This window comes from Carassius carassius, chromosome 7 (genome assembly GCF_963082965.1).
Source record: "Carassius carassius chromosome 7, fCarCar2.1, whole genome shotgun sequence".
Taxonomy (NCBI): domain Eukaryota; kingdom Metazoa; phylum Chordata; class Actinopteri; order Cypriniformes; family Cyprinidae; genus Carassius; species Carassius carassius.
The window spans coordinates 27199386-27219789 of record NC_081761.1 but is presented as its reverse complement, the minus strand read 5'-3'; the positions used below and the strand labels follow the sequence as shown (position 1 = coordinate 27219789).

Below are 20404 nucleotides of genomic sequence, written 5' to 3'. Positions count from 1 at the left end.
TTTGACATTTTTGCTTTGACATTTTTGCTTCAAGGTACACAAACTTCCTGCAAAGTCACACGCATGAGGTATTCGGCCAATCAAAATGCACTGGATAGCTGGCCAATCATAGTATACCTCGCTTTTCAAACCTACTGTATGAGCTTTGTAAAAAAACAACGCGTTTCAGAAAGTCGTTTCCACATATGTGGAAAATATGTGTTTTTTAGCCTTTAACTGCATAAAACACATTGCATTACACCAAATACACAAAATAATGTTCTTTTTAGCAACATCATATGACCCCTTTAAAACCTAAAGATCTGTGACAGAGAACCACTGAAGTACTGACATTTAATACTTATTTTTTTGGGAGAAATGTCATGATACATTTGAAAGAATGTATATTCATACCCCCCCCCCCCCCCCAATTAAATACATATATACATTAAATACATGAACACATTCTCACAAACAGTGTTGGGAAATAACTTGTTACATGGAAGTGTATAATTTAATTACAAAATAAATGTAACTGCAAAATGTTAGGTACAGTTACTGAGAAAAAAAAGTGCAATTCAATTACAGTTACTAATGTTATTGTAACTAATGTAATTGTTACTAATGTAAATTATACAGAGTTGTGTCCTGATATGTCACAAAAACAAGAGCACACACACACACACACACACACACACACACTGATTTATTTCCCAAATTGCATTGACTGCTTCAAAATATGAGACACCAATGTTTCAGGAGTTTAGGAAACTGAACAGGATACATGATTATTCAGTTACTGTTTTATGTTTGTTTATGCTTTATTTTTTAAGATTTACAGTTTTTTTCTCCCCCAAAGCATTTTAAGATGCCAGTGTTTTCTAAAGATTTGATCTTAAAAACAATATCATAGCTATTAAACTATGCCTTGTTTTGATTTAAAATCTATATTTAACCTCAGAACGACCTCAAAGTACAAAAGAGGTGCTAAAGTCTGATTTTATGGTGGCTATGCTTCAAAATTAAATTATAATAATCTTAAATTCAAGCCATTAAGTATTTTGAAAATCTGACAGGAATCAATGTTGAGTATTACCTTGAGGTTAACCCTGCCTGCTTTAAATGTTTGAAAATGATTAACAGTTGAAAACATTAATTAAAAAAAATAGAATACTAGTTTAATCAGTTACATTACTTTAATAAAGTAATTGACATAGTTACACTACTTATTACATTTTAAATAGGGTGTATCTTATTACATTTCCAAAATAACCTACCCAAAACTGCTCACAAATTTGTTATGCTTTATAACTGATTGAAAAAGAGAAGGACGGAATGTTTCAAAAATACAGCATTTGAAATTTTCCACTAAAACCATAAAAAAAAAGCTTTGTAACTGAGGCAGTCTTTGTAACTGAGAAAAGCTTAGTCTCTCTCTCTCTTAACACATCTGACAGAGTCCTATCTGAAATCGTTCCTCTCCTGCTAATTTCTCCCCTTCATTAGTAAGCCGTGGTATTCTCTGCTCTGTGTAACTTGTCAACGTGTAGATCAGAACCTCTCACGAAAAAGCCTCACGAACACTACAGGAGAAAAAAATCACTGTCGGTGATTGTGTAAGAAGTAAGAGTGGGTGTTAACTTCTAGTGCTTCGTAACATGCTGCTTGAGTTTAAATTGCTAAAACTCTCTCTGCATGCTCAATGACACAAAGAACAGCAGATGAAAGAATCAAAAAACCCTATTCTGGTTAAAGGACTGATCATTAAAGATTTTAAATTAAGGGTAAGCAGCTTGACAATGTAAGATTTGCATGCATTGTGAACAGTGTGACATTGCACAGCTGGTAACTACAAAATAAAGGGAATGTTTTACCACTTCAGTTCCCCGTCAAGGGAACGTCGAACTGCGTCCTCTAGGGGTCGCTTTGGGGAACACCTCGTCGTGACCCGTGTCTGAAGCATACTTTGAAAAACACCAACTCTGACGTCACTACCGGCGCGACTATAAATACGCGCCAATAGGACCCGTCACTTATCTTCTTCGTCTTCATTGACTGTTTTGTTTGAAGCGTGCATCTGAGAAACGACCAAAACGGTAAGAGCGATCTATCATTGTTATCATGACATCCACTAGCAAGGCGTTTAAACAGTGTGTGCATCCATGTCAGCGTTATTTGACACCTGATGACACACACAGTCTTTGCGTCTCATGTTTGGGCGAAGAGCACGCGCGCGATGTCCTTGAGGGGGCAATCTGCGTGCACTGCGAGCGTTTTTCTGTGAAAAAGCTCTGCTCTCATTTGTCACTCTTTTCGAGGAAAGAGGGACAGCCATCTGGTTCCCGCGGCTCAGGACCCGCCGTTGCCGAGGCACGGAGGAGAATGAGCTCGTGGGGATCACAGGTGGATCTCGCTGAGGAGTGTAGAGGGGGACTTTTCCTTTCACACTCTTCAGCGACAGACGAGAGTGAACTTCAGGAGGAAGATGCGTGGTCATTAACCCATTCTGATACTGAAGTTAGTGCTCTGCTGGGTTCTACCCAGAAAGAGCAGGAGATATCTGAGAGTGGCGAAAAAGCTGAGGCTGAGACTTCTCAATCCTCCTGCCCTGCGTATGGGGAGCTGTTAGAGGTTGTGGATTGCGCCACGGCAAAATTAGACTTGCCATGGAAGCGTGCCAGAAAAGTGACGCCGCGAGGTTGCCTCAATGAGCGTTATTTGTCTGACCATAGCCCATGATTCTGGCCTGTACTCCCCTCAGCATGGCGGTGTGGGTATACTGTTCCCCAAAGCGACCCCTAGAGAACACAGTTCGAAGTTCCCTGAAAAGGGAACGTTTCAGGTTACGAATGTAACCATGGTTCCCTGAGAGGGAACGAGACACTGCGTCCTCTAGCTCCCTGCCATGCTTCGGAAGCAAGCTTCACGAAGAAGATAAGTGACGGGTCCTACGGGCGCGTATTTATAGTCTCGCCGGTAGTGACGTCAGAGGCTGTCGCCGGCCAACACGTTGGCATCTTTCAAAGTATGCTTCATACACGGGTCACGGCGAGGTGTTCCCCAAAGCGACCCCTAGAGGACGCAGTGTCTCGTTCCCTCTCAGGGAACCATGGTTACATTCGTAACCTGAGACGTTTTATTCCTGTCTTGCCTCAGGGATCATATCAATGCAGAAATCCATGAAGGTGCACACGTACACATCCTGCAAAGGAGGTATCCTGCATATCTGGCCCGATTTTAAGCTATGTTCCCATTGTTCTCACTTAAGTTTTTCCACATAAAACAAACCCATAGAGAAAAAGAAAATAAACGTAATTTAAAGATTGTAAAAGACATTTTATGATTTTCGATTTACAGTATTATCAAGCCAGGCAATATCACAAGCTTGCCCGACACAGTTTTGTCCTATAAATGCCCCCCCACCCCAGTAGCATTACATTTTCAGTACCGGTAATAATTTCACATTGACTTGACTGAATTTATGTTTGTATGAACTGTAATGGAGAACTGTAATGTACAGGCAAAGGGTGACTACTTGTATGGACTCGTAGACTATTGCAGCTATTTTGCTTTGAAATAATATTTCAGGTTTATTAGGAGGCTACTTAAAGGGGGCTACTTAAATAAATACATTTTGATTTATGTCTTCTCTTTTTTAACTGGTTGCAGTGAGGCAAAATGAAAGTGAATAGGGCTTATTTGTAAATATTAACATGCTTTAAGCCAAATCTATGATTCTGTGTGATAAAATAGCTTACTTAACTTCTGTGTAAAGTCATATCCAATTTAACAACAACTTTCAACATAACACTGTTGTAAATCCTGTAATGTAAAATAAAAATGACAATTTTAATAACTGATAGAATGAGTTTTAATAGAAACTGATGTGAGTGCTTCACATTTCTGCTTTTAAAGCCTCCAAAAACTGTCCCTTTTTACATCTGCTTAAAAAAAAATTAAAAGAGGGAAGATTCTCAATTATTTTTTGTAGTAATTAACACAACAACTACTGGGAATGTCATATTTTTTATTTTATTTTTTATCAGTGTAAAAATAGCTCCTCTGGTTGAAATTCTGTCTCCCTCATTAGGATACATGGTATGAAACACTGACAGATTCAGAATCTGTCATATTGCTTCAAAATCGTACCAGGAGGTGATTCTAACAAGTAAGAAAATTGGACTGTATCTTCACATGCCTCTCTTTCTCAGTGCGATGGTGGAATATTTTTTATCTGGTCTCTCAGCACATTGCCTCTGTAGCTATAATCAATGCAGCAGCCTAACCAGATAAAACAATGGCTAACCGTAATCCCTTAGTTCAAATGACAAGGTCGGCATACAGCGGTAATGGCCGCAATTGATTTACTTAAGCACTTTTCTTTGGGTTTCTGTGTTAAATCAGCCTAGCCACTTTCAGTGTGGAGACATGGTCATAAATAAAGTTACTTTTTTTTTTACCAATGTGCCATAAGTAAAGTCTGAGTCAGAGGAAAGATACTCTGATCGTCAATTACTTTGGTCAGCGGCTCTCGTTGTTGCAGATATCAATCACGTAGATTGTACAAATGCTCATATTTAATTTCCTCTCTGACATTCCGCCCCCAAAACATGATATTGCTCCCCTTTAATTTCATGTATTTAGATAAAGTGGGCTAATTACTTCCTCTAAGCCCAGAGGAGCTGGAGATACAGGGGATAGAGCAGCAGTCCAATCAAAAGGCCACTGCATTGAGGTCCTTCTGTCCCATGAGCAGACCGATCAGTGGAAAGAAAATCTGAGAAGACAGCATTAGATTCAGTCTAATCAAATCTTAGAGCCTGTTACGCAAGAAACCAAAGTCATCTGAGACAGTCTGAGGACAAAATAATCAGATTTTTCAAAGAATAATCTAAGGAAAACACATCTTCTGCATTACATTCAGTGCTCTGTAAAGAGATCCCACAATGTGTGGAGCAACACCTTCGAGTAGCAGAATATCAGGTGTGTGAGAGAGTGAGAAGTTGTAAGCAAGAAAAGCCTAGGTGAGTAATGTAGGGTGTTAAATAGTGGGAACATACACTTATGTGTGTGCATACTTCATTTAGTCCGTCTTAAACTTGTGTTGGATGTTCAAAATTGCGCCCATGCACAGGCAGCCAGATGAGCCTCAGCAGATGCCTAGTTCAGCCTATACTAATACCTTCTATAATCACAGAAACAACAAAGTTACATATTTGTAATTACAGTGCTTGCGGCAAGCACACACAACATTAGCACAGGCTCCATTTACACAGGCGGACATATGAGAACATGTATGTGCCAAGCCTGAGTGGAAGGGTTATTTAAAGACATCATTCCATGACTGAAGAGGAGGAAGTGTCAGATCATGGGGAAGCTTGTTGGCCATGGTGAAGAGGAAGGTGTGTGTGTGTGTGAGTGAGTGAGTGAGTGAGTGTATTGAGGAGGCAAGAGCCTAGAAAGGGAGGTGGTAAATTACTGTCCTTGTAAAAACAAAGCCAGAGAGAGTGTTCAGTAAACGCTTTCAGCTGTACACAAAGATTTGCCCACGAGTGATTGAATTTAGCAGCATGAGATTGCAAATGTTATGGCTCCAAATATATCAGCTTACGCCAAACATTGTTTCAAACCATCTTATTCCTACATCCCATGACGCTTTGCAGAACCTATGTGCGTAACTTTCCGACATTTTTTATCTACTGTGAATAAACTTTTTCAATGGCTTGTTTTATGTAAGCAATAATAAGTATTCACACCCACACAATCTATTGTTAAATAAGTTGACGTTATTTTCCCTCAACCATTAAATGATAAGTTTTAAAAATTATTTGAAAAATATTCAAACACAAGCAATAAATCATGTAGAGACAGCAATATTAGCAGTGTCACAGACTCTAAAAGTGCAATATGGTGTAAACGCAAAATGGTAGAAAAGTGAGAGAATTGTATTTTGAATAATTAGTGTACTGCTTACATGGGAGTTACGGTTTCAGACATTTAAGAGACAGAAAACCCCTTTTTAAAATAAATTTAAAAGCATGTTGAAAGAAGCAGTAAGAGAATATCACCCGAGGCTATTTATTATCTAATGATAACATTTAAAATCTAAACATTAAGTGCATGCTGCCATTTCAAAGGCCTGCTACTATTTCAAAATCAAAAGATAAAGGCAGTGAATGTGTGCATGTGTGTTGCACTTTATTATTGTGGATGATCTTCTCACAGTCTTCTTCAGTAGAGTTACATGTCTGGACTGATTTGAAGGCTGTAAAGTATGAAAAACATAATTAAAAAAAATTGTACTGACATTTGCACGATAACATTAAAGGTCCATTTTCTTTTTAAGATTCTTTTTTTTTTCAGCAGAGATGTGATGATAGCCAGTCTGACGCCTGCTGAATGCTCCCAGTATGTGGCAAAGAAAGTCTTAGCACCTTAGAAAGACTCAAAGGATTAGATTTTATTCATTTTCATTTTGAAACTTTCAGTGGTTTAAAACTGCACAGTTTAAAGAACCACTGTCTACACTCCTGTGCAGCAGGGGGCAGCACACTAAACTTTGATGCACAAGAGAAAACAAGACATAACACAAGAGTGCAGGGATCTATAGTAGTCAGCATTTGAAGTGGATCAAAAGCTTTCATCAAAGTTGTCCTAAAACCAAAACAATTCGCGTTCTTGTCTTAGGACAACTTTGATTAACTTTTTTGATCCACTTCAAATGTTGACTATTGTATGAATGTACATTACAATATTAAAAGTGCAGAATTCAAAGAATGCAGCATTCTTCTCTGAAGGATATGCATTTCATAAACTTTGCAAAAGTCTAGTCAGTCTAGTGAAAAATCTATTTCAGACATAACATGATAATATGTCATTAAAAAATGTTCAAGAATGAGACATTCATCATCCTGTTTTCTTTTCTTTTTCTATTTCATTGATTAAATCAGTTAATGTACAAAAGGATGTCATTCAATCTGTGAAATTCAGAACAACATTAATAGTATTTACGAATTATAATCATAATGGGCTGCTTTGAAAAGACAGTTCTTCTGAATAAATGCAGACCTCTCTTTTTCTCTTTTAAATGTGTATTTGTATTGAAACACTTAATTAGCATGATATTTCATTTTTTGTAGTTGAATTGAATGAATAAGTGCTTATTGTGCTGTACACAAACAAAGAGCCATTGAATTGACCATGTATTATGTATATCTATGTGTCGTCATTATTGAGTCTTACATGATGGTTTTATATTACCATTCCAGGCGTAAATATTGATTATTCAAATTCTTTTCATTGAAAGCGAGCTTGGACGATGAGCATATGCAGTAACATGTTGATAAATGACACTAAGTAAAGAAAGACCCTTGCCAATGAAATTACTCTTGCAATCACTATGAGTGCAGACGGAATAGCAATGCCAAAAAGCCACTCCTTAAACATTGTGTAGATGTGTACGTTTCATATTATAAACTTTACTATCATGCCACAGTCAGATACAGCAGGCTGTACAGTATTTGGCCCTATTTGTCAACAGCTCTGTAAATGCCACATGATGAAGTTTGGTGAGTGAGCTAGTGGGTTTTCTCCAACACATGCTGCTGTGCCCATGTACTTCGTGAAATTTTCCTGGCAGTAGTTTGTGCCAGCTGCTTTGAAGAAAGACTCTGTCCCTGTTTTTTTGTTGTTGTTTCTTTCCCCCTTTCGCCCACAAGCTTAATGCCTCTCGGGTACCAGAGACTGGAAATAAGGAAATCACAACGGCGTGGCAGGGGCCACCTGCCATCAGTCTAGAAGAGAGCTGATTCAATTTCACCCACTTCAACATTGACTGTGACATGCTAAAATGTCCCTCTGGACTCGGGCAGCTTATCCTGTCTGCGAATCATGACTGAATTTCTGATGATTTCATGCTTTCCTCAAAAATCTGGATAGTCCAACAAAAACAGCTTGAATGTGGGATTATGCAGGAACATTGTTTATTTATTTACTTATGTGTCCTGCAACTCAACATGCTGTTATTTTAACTGTTTATACTGCTAAATTTCAGAGAGAAATTAAATAAATAAAAACAAATTAAACAAAAAAAATATTTTAGAAGAATTATATATTCTGAGTATGGTTACAAAATTAGCTTGATACCATACTACACGTTAAATTATGGAGCTAATGTCAAATTGTGGCCAAAAAAGAGGCCACTTTACTGCAGGTAATCTGCAATAGTAGTATTTCTGTGCCCTTAGAAACCTTGTTAATAGCCATTAAAACATTATTTTATAGTTATTCCACAAAAAATACAAACCATATAACCAAAAAACCATCATGGAGCTGCAAGGCAATCATGAATAATTTTAACTATATTTCTCATAAGGTTTCCAGCTGGGGTGCGTTTCTGAATGTCTTTTTGAAGATTTTTTTTTAACCAGAAGTAGTGTGAATTTCATATTGAACTCTTTCCCAAGTTAATTCCTGTAGGTGTAATTAAAACAGAAGTTGAGAACCTCTGTGATCTGACAGATTTGGGTCACGCAGGAGTCTTTGCTTTGAGCGTTTGCGTGTTTACAACTTTTGTTTGTGCCCCCATCCCATCTGCCATACCAGGGGACGCATTATACTTCCGGTTATAATAACTCAAAGACTTGATTAGCTGCTGCCCTTTGATTACAAAATACATTAAATATCCTACGTTTAATAGACAATGTTTATTCTGAGAGTAAGATGCTTCAAAGCCTCCAGATTCCTCAGTGCTTATTTTACACAAGGTCATTAATTACACTTTATAAGGTTTTTACTTAACTTGATTTAGCTGTCATCTAGTGCTTATTCTAACATTGGGGAGAGTTTTAAGAGCAAATGATGAAATATGTTTGATTAAAACTGCATTTTAAGCTGTTGCACAGGCTATAATGTGCCTTCAAAGGAATACAGCATAATACAGACAAAATATCTGTGTAGCATTTAATTCTCTTATTCTTATTAACAGGGAGTCATTTAAATATTATTACTTCTGAATAGATGACTTAATTCCAGCTGCTTGCAAAGAGCATGTAAAAGTAGTATATTATGACAAAAGTATGAATGCTAATGTTGAACTAAAATCTCACTTATTCCTGCACTTTGTAATTTGATATAATTATGTGTCAGCATTGCATTATTAATCTGATGGATGTTATCATTAGAACGCGGCTTTTGGACATAATGTACAATATTATCAAAGCCACTGAGTGCTAAAAGCATCTCAGCAAGGTCTCCATGGCAAGGGGGGAGTGAGGGAGAGATCAAAAGAACTTCTCAGAGAACTTTCAATGAAAGGCACAACCTCCCCTGGCTTCAAGTCACTCAAACATTTTCCCACTCATACTTTATTTTCTGCCTTTTCACTTCCTTTCTCTTCCATATCTCAAATATCTATAGTGTGAATCAAGAAATACAATTCCATTATTTCTTCCACACCTGTACACGCCAAGGACAGAAACCCATAGATCCTGCTGGGCAAACAATTCACTTTCTCTCTCTCTCTCTTTCTCTCTCTCTCACACACACACACACATACAGGCACACAATGGTAGAAAACTGGATAAGTATTCTCTATTTCCCCCCAAAGATTTTTACACAAGTTAAAAATCCATACGAGTTGTCAGTTGTTCACATACGTTACATTAATGTTATTAATCTTAAAATAGCATACTTCATCAGTGTCTTGTTTTACCTTAAGCAAGATTAAATAATTGCTAAAATTGCAAGGTATTTTGTCATATGTTCAGAGAATGTATCTTGCATATAAATGTCTTTAGATATTTCATTTTAAATGTACATTTCTAGAGTATAATAAATGTCAATTTTGTTTGTTTATGGTAACATATTTGTTGGTAAATCTGAACGACTAAAAATTATAATGAAATATATTTTAATAAAATAGGTTCAAATATAACGTCAATACAGGTAAAACAAAAACATACCTAAAATATTAAGACATAATATTGTACAATGATAATAAAATAATATATTAAACAAATATTCTGTTGTTTTAAACATATAGGCTTACAATCCATTTGTGACATTTCCACAGACATTTCCACTGGCAAAACTCAGAATTTAATGCTAATGGGAGGTCCGGGAACCCCCCACCCCTTTTCGAACACTGAATAAATAGCCCACTTGTAATTTTAAATTAATAATAAAAGTCACCTTATAATAGAATTAATACGCCTAATAAGAAAAACAGTGTAGGCCTAACATTAAATGGAAATGCAAATTCTCTTAATATTGCCAATAATTGATGCTTTTGACAATATCTCTGGCTAGTGTCGAAGATAATTGTCTTTCGGGGAAGTTATCGCATTCCAGATGTAATAGGATTAGTCCAATGAATCATTCGGTTTGTAATACAAACCGAAAGCCTCGTACCGAATAGTTTTTTTATGAATACATGTATCGTTACACCCCTTCTGTCACTGTCACAACTTTGTAAATTTATTTAAAATAAATAAATAAATAATAATAATAAAACAATTCTGAAATAAGTACATTCCATATGCACTGAAACCCATAACTCAGTACTTAGCTGAAGCACCTTTTCAGCCTCAAGTGTTTTTGGGTATGATGCGACAAGCTTTGCACATCAATCAAACAATCATCTGCCGTTCTTCTCCTCACCTCTTCACCTCTCAATCTCTGTCAGGTTGGATGGGGGCAGATGCACAGTTTCAGGTTTCTCCAGAAATAATTAATTGCGTTCAAACCCAGGCTCTGGCTGGGACAGTCAAGGACATTCACAGAGTTGTCTATAAGCCAGGGGCGTAAATTTCGTCTTACAGTAGGGGGTGGACAATAAATATAAAATTTCTCTTTTACTTGTAAGGATAAGTATACACAGAGGAAAGCCTTACTACTTTCATTGTAGCAAGGAGGCTGTCCCAAATTAGACAACAACATGCTGTTGTGGTCTTGCCGAAACAGTGTTTGTGTCCGTTGTAGACATTATTATTACTATCCGTCAGACAGGTAACATTATTATTGCTAAAATAGCAGACTCATCGAAAAATACATTGGCATTATCTGTATTAAAGAGAAAATAATCACATCATACGATGTTAAAGTGAATAAAATAGACTTGACAGCCGAGTTCCACAGCTATTGACTTTTCCTCACTCAACGGACTTATGCGTGTGTTTTCGTGTGTGTAGGTGATGTAGGGTTGCCACTGGCCAGGTTTTTATAAAAAAAAAAAACAACAACAGAAAAACAACAACGCCCAATTGCTACTCAAAATTAGCCCAAACCTAGCCCAATCACGTTTCGAGGGGGTTCCCCGGAAAAATTCACATTCAAGGAGCCAAATATCACATTAAGGGTGGTTCAACCCATGGCAACAGCGTTAAAGTAGCCCAGTTACACGGGAAAACCGCAGACTTGACAACTCTGATTGATGTAAAAGTGGAAAGCAGGCATTTGGACCAAAGCAAGGAAAGGGAGGGGGAGACAAAAAATTTCTAAACTTAGATTGCATTTTTGCCCCGTTTGTGTGTTGTTTTACTAATACTACTGTTGGAAGGTGAACTTTCTGCCCAGTCTGAGGTTCTGAATACTCTGGACTGGGTTTTAATTAAGGCTATCTCAATATTTTGGTGCACTGAGCTTTTCTTGATGAGTCCTTCAGTCCCTGCCTCTAAAAAACAGGATACTCTGCAAGTGATGAGCACTACCTGGATTCCTTTAAACATGCTTGGAACTGAGGTTCATCAGACCAAAGAATCTTCTTTCTCACAGTCTGATGGTCCTTTAGGTGCTTCTTTGCAAATACGTTTTTTTATGTGTCTTCACTGAGGAGAGGACTGAGTCTGGCCACACTGCCATAAAGCCCAGATCGGTGGAGTGTTACATGCGTAAGTTTTTCCTATCTCCACATATGATCATGGAGCTCAACTAGAGTGACCATCAGCTTCTTGGTCACTACTTTAACCAAAGATCTTCTCCATCAATTGCTCAGTTTGGCCAGGCTTTAGGAAGAGTCCTAGTTGTACCAAGCGTCTTCCATTATGGATAATGGAGGCTTCATGCTTCTGTGAACCTTTAATGTGGCAGATTTGTTTGCTGAACTCTTCCACTGGTGTGTGGCTTGACACAAACCTGTTTCTGAGCTCTACAGGTTTTTGCTCTGCTCTCTGCTCTAATATGCATTTTCTGTTAGACATTTTATTAAGACATGTGTGCCTTTCTAAATCATACCCATTCAGTTGAATTTGCCATTGGTTAACTTCACTCAAAATGTCATAACATTTACAAGCAATATGAATGCTTCTGAGCTAAATTTCAACTGTCCAAGATAAGGGTATGATACTTTTATCTTTAATAAATTTGAAAATATGTAACAAATCTGTTATTGGCTTTGTTGTTATGGTGTATGGATTGTAGATTGTTGTGGGGGGAAAATAATTTAATGCAGTTTAACATAAGGCTGCAACATAACAAAACAATGAAATACTTTTGCAAGGCTTTGTATCAGAAAGAGAAAATAAAACAGTTCAGTACTTCCAGCACCCAACATGACCACAGCCACAAACATACGCCAGAACAGCAGAGTAGAAGCAGCTGGTTTTATGGCATTTTTTAGTAGTCTTCCTATGAGAGCGACCCTGTACTCAGTCTTTGTTTGTTAAAGAGGTCCACAGTCCTCAGTGGAAGGGTACAACACCAACTGTTGCCAATTCACTGTAGGTGGATTCTGGGTAGGATTTCGGCAGTGCACCAAATACTATTGAAGTCCTTCCAATATTGCGAACTAAAGCTCTAGACCTACAACACTGATGTACAGAAGGCTCCAGTCATTGTCTAGCTACAGGTATTGATTCAGGAATGTGCATGAAGACTTTATCAGCCCTACTGTATGTACATATTTCACTGATCTATCTACACATGGGGCTGCTTGTCAAAGTATCCCATCACCATAGCAACTGTGGGTCTTTTTGTGTGTGTGTGTGTGTGTGTGTGTGGGGTCCAGATGGCCATCGAAAAAATAAGAATGGCTTGATTTTCATCTCCTCATGGCAAGTACTGTATCTTAGTTTACAGATGCACTTTAGGGAACATAATATTCCCTATAATATCTCTACAATACGAAATAATTTTTCACAAATGGGCCAAAGGACTAGACTTTTGGCTTCTCTCTCTCTCTCTCTCTCCATATTTTGTGAATAAAAAAGAGAGAGAAAAAATATTTTTGAGTTGTATTTCTGTTGTTCTCTGGCTTGATCATAAAACACATGATGAAGATATGAAAGTGAACTCTGAACTGTTTGACAAGCTATTAAAATGGATGCAGTGAAGCAACAGAAAACATCACTCTGCCGCTCGTTCTCCTCCACAGCACCATGGCACTGAACTCACCCAAAACTTGCATTATAGGGTCACAGCATCCCAGACAGCAGAAGAACAAACACATGCATCTGAAAACTCTCTGAAGGTCAAGGGGTTTTAAAACTGGGCTCCGTGGCATAGAAGTGACACAGAAATGGTTTTTTGGGAGGATACAAATATCACAGTTCCACAAAAACATAACAGCTGTTCTGTTTTATTTTTATCATATGATTTAAATAACTGAAAAACATGTGTAGGAGCGAGTTTCTAATTTCTGCAACAGACAGTGGAAATACCTTTTTTATTTTTATTTTTACAAAGTAATAATAATAATTACTTTTTACAATGTTTCAAGTTTGTGCCTACAAATGCATTTACTGTACATATTTATTTACTTGATAAAAATACCCTGCAATTGTACTTTTAGTATACTAAACTGATACTTAAAGTGAGCTTAATTGGAACAACTAGTTTACTTCATGCATTTCCATTGTGCGGAAGTAGTGCTGAAGTCCAACTAAACATATGCTGAAGTATATTTGATTGTACTAAAGTGGAACTATTTCAAGTATACTTCAGGTTAAATATCTTGCATTTAAAGACTGATATTGTTCAAATATCACACAATCCTCATCAATATTGACTTTAAAACACATTTTAGGCTTAATAAGAAGAAATATGCATTGTGCACAAGTAGTACCGCAGATAAATTATTATTTTATTATTAGTCATTTTTGAGTGATATGTAATATATATATATATATATATATATATATATATATATATATATATATATATATATATATATTACCATGATATCTACATGGTAATCCAAAGAGTACTATGGTACATGATCTGTTTGAATGGACTCAAGGACCTGTACATCATGTAGCTTTGAAGGAGACAGTGAACACATTTTTAAAGCTCACTGTAGCTGACTACAGAGCTGGCGAAAGCTCAAAGTAAACCTATGGATTATATCCATTGGTTGTATCCACCTGAGGTGTCCCAGAATTGTTGTGATGAACTGTGAGAGAACAGTGAGGGCGATTTATATTCTATCCATGTTGTCCTAACCAAACTTTTAAAGTCTTTAACGCTTTGGTGTAACACTCTAGAGAAGCAGGATTTGTATTGAGGTGCTTGTTCACAGATAACTTTTTATCTCTCACAACCAGTACATACTCCAGAGATTTAGAATCAGCAACATCTTACAAACTGAAGATTTGAGCTACTATAGAGCCTAACACATTAAGAAGAAGAACACCAGAGAGTTTTGTTCTTGTGTGAAAGGGGAAAATATGGTTGGATTTTATGGTGCAAGTAAACAAGTAAACTAATGATACAAAACAGCCCGAAACTGTTCCCTTGATAACATCTTCTAAACAGTTATCCAGTCAACAAAATACAATAAGAGGCTAGACCAAAACAAGAAATGATGCTTGAAACCTGTCAGTAATAAACACACAGTGTACATAGCAGCCAGCTCTCTGTTCCCTATTGTGAATCAGAATATCATATTCAGGCACAGAATTGCATTGTGGGACCTTTCAGGGATTGAACATTTTATTGCACTAGAAGGATTTCCATCTCAAGTAACTGAAACAACCCCTTAAAAATGGACTCCCTGATCAGTGACCCGACTACTAAACTATGCCATGGAGTTATAAGAGATTCTAAATAAAAGGTCATAGAGATCTAATTGTTGTTTTTTTGTTTGTTTGTTTTTTTCTAGTAAGAAAATGTAAAGGTGTGCTTCGATAATTTGTCTTGTTAAAAGGTGTATTCAGATTTAATTTGGAATAGCACACTACTAGATAAGACTCCTGCCTTATTAGTCTAAAGAAGCCATCATTGCTTTTAATTCTAATGGCACACACACTTACTGGGCACTATAAGAAGGTATTATTCCAACAAATCCATGCCAACAGTTTGCATCACTGCAGATAATCTGTGCATATTGGTTTGCAGTGCCTTAAGGATGGTTAGCAGATTATTGAGGATAACATTATCACCACTTTGTCTAATGAACAGTACTGGGTATTTTTTTTTTTAACTGACCGAGAAAAAAAAAGAAAAGAAAAGAATATCTGCAAAATATTTGAAGGTTTATCTCCATGGAGACAAGCAAAGTCATTACTTCAGATACACCTGAATCCTTTCTTTTATCTGCTGAAATGTCATTAAATCATTCCTGTCGACCGACAGATGGGAAGAGGAAACGTCTCCCCACCTCTGTAAGTTTCTCGTTGGAGTTTCTGAGAGAATCTACAATACTGTTCATCTTTAAAAAGCAAAATGATTTTGCAGTGCTCTTGCGAGCCAGCAGCAGAATATATTATCTTCAGTGGTGAAATTCCATTCCATGTTGAAGTTTCAGCAATGGACAGAACTGTTTGCCGTGAGAGAGCCTGTGAGCATTAAAGTTCTCTTCCAGGCTTCAGAAAAGATGTCATGTTTAATTCTCAACAACCTGTTTTTTTTTTTTTGACTACCATGAGTGTTTCCCAAAAGGGCTGATTTCCAGATTTGTAGAGATGAGACTTTCCTTAAAAAAATTCACTTGAAAAATAGCATTGTAGTATTAAAGCTGAGGAACTCAGTTTCCAGGATTTGTAAAAGTAATCCCATTCATTAATTTTTCTTTTTGTTACTTGCAATCTTGCGTATATAATGTTGACTATAATAAATTTCAATCTCAAATTACATTATAACTTGAGTTGAGCCAAACGCAGCTGTATAAATCAAATATCAAGGTTTTTTCAAACAAAGAGATCTTTATAGCAGCATCTTTGATGGAGCAACAGTTCTGTTGACATGAAAGATTCACCACAGTGATTGTGGAAATATGTCTGGGAAAAAAAATTAATCATTAATCTCCTGTTCCTTGTCAAATGTCAGTGCACTTAAGTTCATTTTTATTGGCTGTCTGGTTAAAAGGCTTTTGTTGTCTCAACATGAATTATATGAATTATAATTGTCAGACTATTTTTCAAAATTTCAAAATAGAATTACATCATTTAATTGTGCCTTATTGTTTGGCCAATAAATTTAAAGTCATAAATGAAGAGCCTTGTAATTTCAAATAATGTTTTGCTCTACTCTGTTTATTGTAAATACAGCAATTTTCTAAAGCCAATCTATTATATTGTTAGTACTAAGATATTTTAAACCAATTTATCATCGTCATATAAGTAAATCATACTCCTGCAGTCTAAATTAAATTAAATTAAATTTATGCATTTAGCAGACGCTTTTATTCACAGCGACTTACAGTTCATTCAGGCTATCAATTTTTACCTATCAAGTCTACATGCTAGTGTCCCAATAATAAAGATTTGATAAGGTTTCTTTGGGTAAAAGGCTTACCCACTTCTGCTGTCCAGCTATGTGCACTTACGATTAGTGATACCCTTTCGAATCATGATGGAAACCCTTTTCTTACTTTTACTGAAACCCTTTCTAACTATTACTGATACCTTTTCATGGTGGATTAGAGGGAAAATTAATGACTGGAGAAGGACATGCAGTGAGAACTGAACATTTGTGCATCCATTACACCTTAATCATTTACACCTAGAGATACTAAAATCTTTCCCTCTTTCCTTCTGCTGTGTCTGTTCTGATGAGTGTGGAGCCCCCATGACTACAAATGACTCTCAGAGAGATAGATGGATAGAGAGAGAGAGAGAAAATGCCACAAACTACACATACCTCAGGCTGAAGATAAATGCAACTGGTAAACTAAATATGGCTGTGAATGAACTGAAAGAGAAAGCAAGAAGGGCCTTTTATGCCATCAAAATATCTATCCAAATTGAAATACCAATTCGAATCTGGCTCAAAATATTCCAATCAGTCATAGAACCTATTGCATTATATGGCAGTGAAGTGTGGGGTCCTCTCCTAAATCACGAATTTGAAAAATGGGACAAAAATCTTATTGAAGCCCTGCATGTGGAGTTCTGTAAGAGTATCCTCAGAGTACAGAGGAACACTACGAACAATGCATGCAGGGCAGAATTAGGCCAATACACTCTGCTAATGCACATTGAGAAACGAGCCATCAAATTTTGGAAACACCAAAAAATGAGTGACCCCAACTCTTGCCACTCTAAAGCCCTTAAAAGCCATGAAATGAACCCTGAAAAAAGTCTCCTGATTCAGATGCTCCTGAAGCTGCAGATACAAACTGACACGACTAACAACATCCAGCATCAGGACTCTGAAATATTCATCCACAAAATTCGGCCCAACAAATTATAAAAGTACAAAAAGAAAATTGTCTTCTTTAATACGTATCTGTTTTAGATTCAATGTAAACATTATGCTTTGGCAATACGTAAATATTGTCATGCCAATAAAGCACATATTGAATCGAACTGAACAGAGAGAGAGAGAGAGAGAGATGGAATAAGCAATAAGCACTTCAAACATGGAAATGTGGTTGGTTGCAGTAACATAACGCAATTACTGCTGCACAGTATAAACGTATGAGTTTGTGATCATAACAAGCTTGGTTTCTTTTCTGGGTGAATTTTTTTTTTTCTCATAATTTATTCAATGTAAGTTGATTGATTAAACACTTGCAAGTCATTAGCAGATTCATATAAAAGCCATTCAAATAGATGTGCTTTGTCTCACTGACAAGACTGACGAAGATATCTAGATCAATGACTGCAATATCATTTTTAATGTCTCACAATCTCATCTATTCTTTGCGGGTTTCCAGGTTTTATGAATTATATTTGATTGATAGGTGATGTAAGATGAGGCAACCACACACACACACATACACACACACACATACACACACAAACACAGCATTTCCATGGCCCCATTAACTAAAGAGTCACAGACTATGCAAAATTTCAAAAATGTGTGATAAGCCATCAAAGCAAAAAAAAAAAAAAAAAAAGAAAGAAACTTTTTTTTTTTACACAGTCCCTACTTCATGTTTTCAGCTAAATCCAAAGTCAAGAACAGAAACATACCACATCTAACAAATGTCTTCCAGGAAATGTCACTTCAAAGCATTTCTTAGACAACAGCGCCGCCCTCTTAGGAGGCATATTACATGCAGGGATTTTAGGATTTAGGACGTTTAGGATCGGAGGAAAAGACTGATCCAGTATTAAACCTTGATGGATGTTTCTCTTAAAACGCAATTCCAAACTTGACACGCTGACTAATGATGTCAACATACTTGATAGCTAATATTTTTGTATCCTACACACAATTTACTATTTTTTTTCCAATTGTATAGCCTACTGTAATTCGACAGTGTTATGAAAATTATCGTTATAACCGACAAGTCAGATACCTTATTAATACCTTGATTTGACAAAAACTTAAACTTTAGCCTACTGTTTTTGTATTTCTGGTAGGCTATAGGCCTAGCCCATGGGTAGCCTATTATAGCCTACACAAAGGCAGAATATTTTGAGAAGGCATGTTCCTCTCTATTGAACACTAAGCGACAAAGACACCAGAAGGCAGAATGGGAATCTCGAAAGAATGAATCAATGCATTGTTAATTTCAGTTAATTAATTTCTGCTTGAATAATGATTGCAATGATTTAATGAAATTAATTAATTGCATGTTCACGGCACAGCACTGTGTTTAACAATATTCTTTTTCAGTCGGAAAATACAGAAGCAGAAGCAATTCAGTCGCTATTACTGTAAGCATTTCCCCCGTCTTCAGCTGTTCAAAGTAAGATTAGTCAAATAATTTTGCTAATGAAAAGGAACTAGAATGAGTGACATTTGCTTTGAAGAACTTTGCTGGCCTCTCCTGGTCGATTTAACACAATGCAACTACAGTCTACAATCGGTTCAGTATTGTAAATCGGGTTTAGAGTGGGTTGGCAGTCCATTCAATGTTAATAGCGATGTTAAATATGATATCAGTTTTTAAACATTAGCCGAATAAAACCTGGATATCAAACAAATACATTATTAATTACACATTGTGATTTAGTGTAATGTTGCATATTGTATATTGATTTTTATAATGCTAATTAAAAATATTATTTGCAGATAGCCTTCACAATAAGTATTTTTCATCTAAGTATTTTTGTATGCTATTATGGTTGTATTGTTTAAAATCCTCAAATCTTGTGGGTCCTTTTGACGCATGAACATGTAACAACTAATACCACAGAAAGATAAATGTATAATATGTTTTTAAATATAACATTTATTCAGTATTAACCTAAGTATATCATAAACATTTCTATACATTTCTAATGATATACAAAGACATTTATCAGTTGTTAAAAACTAAAAATATCCAATATCCAATATCCAAACCGAATAGATGGCAATTGAATAGCAACAGAATACTAAAAGTTAAAGCAAATCCATGTTTTCTATGGTTCTGGAAATATTTTTTAACTACACAATACGCAAAAAACTGCATAAACCTAAAATTATATTATAACAAGTAAACATTTTCTGTTCTGTCTCAAAAATATCTGTATCATCTATGTATGTGTGAATGCTTACTGTCATTTTATTACACCATATATATATATATATATATATATATATATATATATATATATAAAGCAAACTGCTAAAAGTTGAAAATATAATATTCAAGATCTTTAAACCATTTTTTCATAAATATAATTAAGTTTCAAGTTTCCTGTCTCACTGCATTTCAGATAAAATAATTCCCATTAGAAGAATGTACCTTAAATCATTATCACACTTTCAAAAAGCATAACAAAAACTTTTCTACATCATTTGCTTAATATTTTCCAAACTGACAAAACAGCAACTCTATTACAGGGGTTATAGAAAGTTTTTTTGTTTAAAAAAATCCTATGCATTTTTTGACCTGCAATTACTTGTTCCAGCTCATATCTAAAGTTTCATATTTTATGGTACTGAATTCTATGGGAAGAAAAGAAAGAAAGTACAGAAAACAGAAAAGTATTCACCTAGAATGAGTTGATACTGACACTGCAGTGATCGTCTTCAGAATGAATGATTTGTATTTCCTGTTTATCCTGATATCTTCTGTTATTTGAGACAGAGACTCTGCATGTGAGCAGGG

At 36.1% G+C, this 20404-nt stretch overlaps 1 long non-coding RNA gene across 1 annotated transcript in view; it reads right to left on the bottom strand.

Annotated features, from left to right (window-relative positions):
- LOC132143818 (uncharacterized) overlaps positions 1-20404 on the bottom strand; it is a 42116-nt gene extending 21712 nt beyond the window's left edge. The window contains exon 1 of the long non-coding RNA XR_009434285.1: positions 20289-20404. This is a non-coding gene — a long non-coding RNA (uncharacterized LOC132143818). The remainder of the gene's footprint in view (positions 1-20288) is intronic.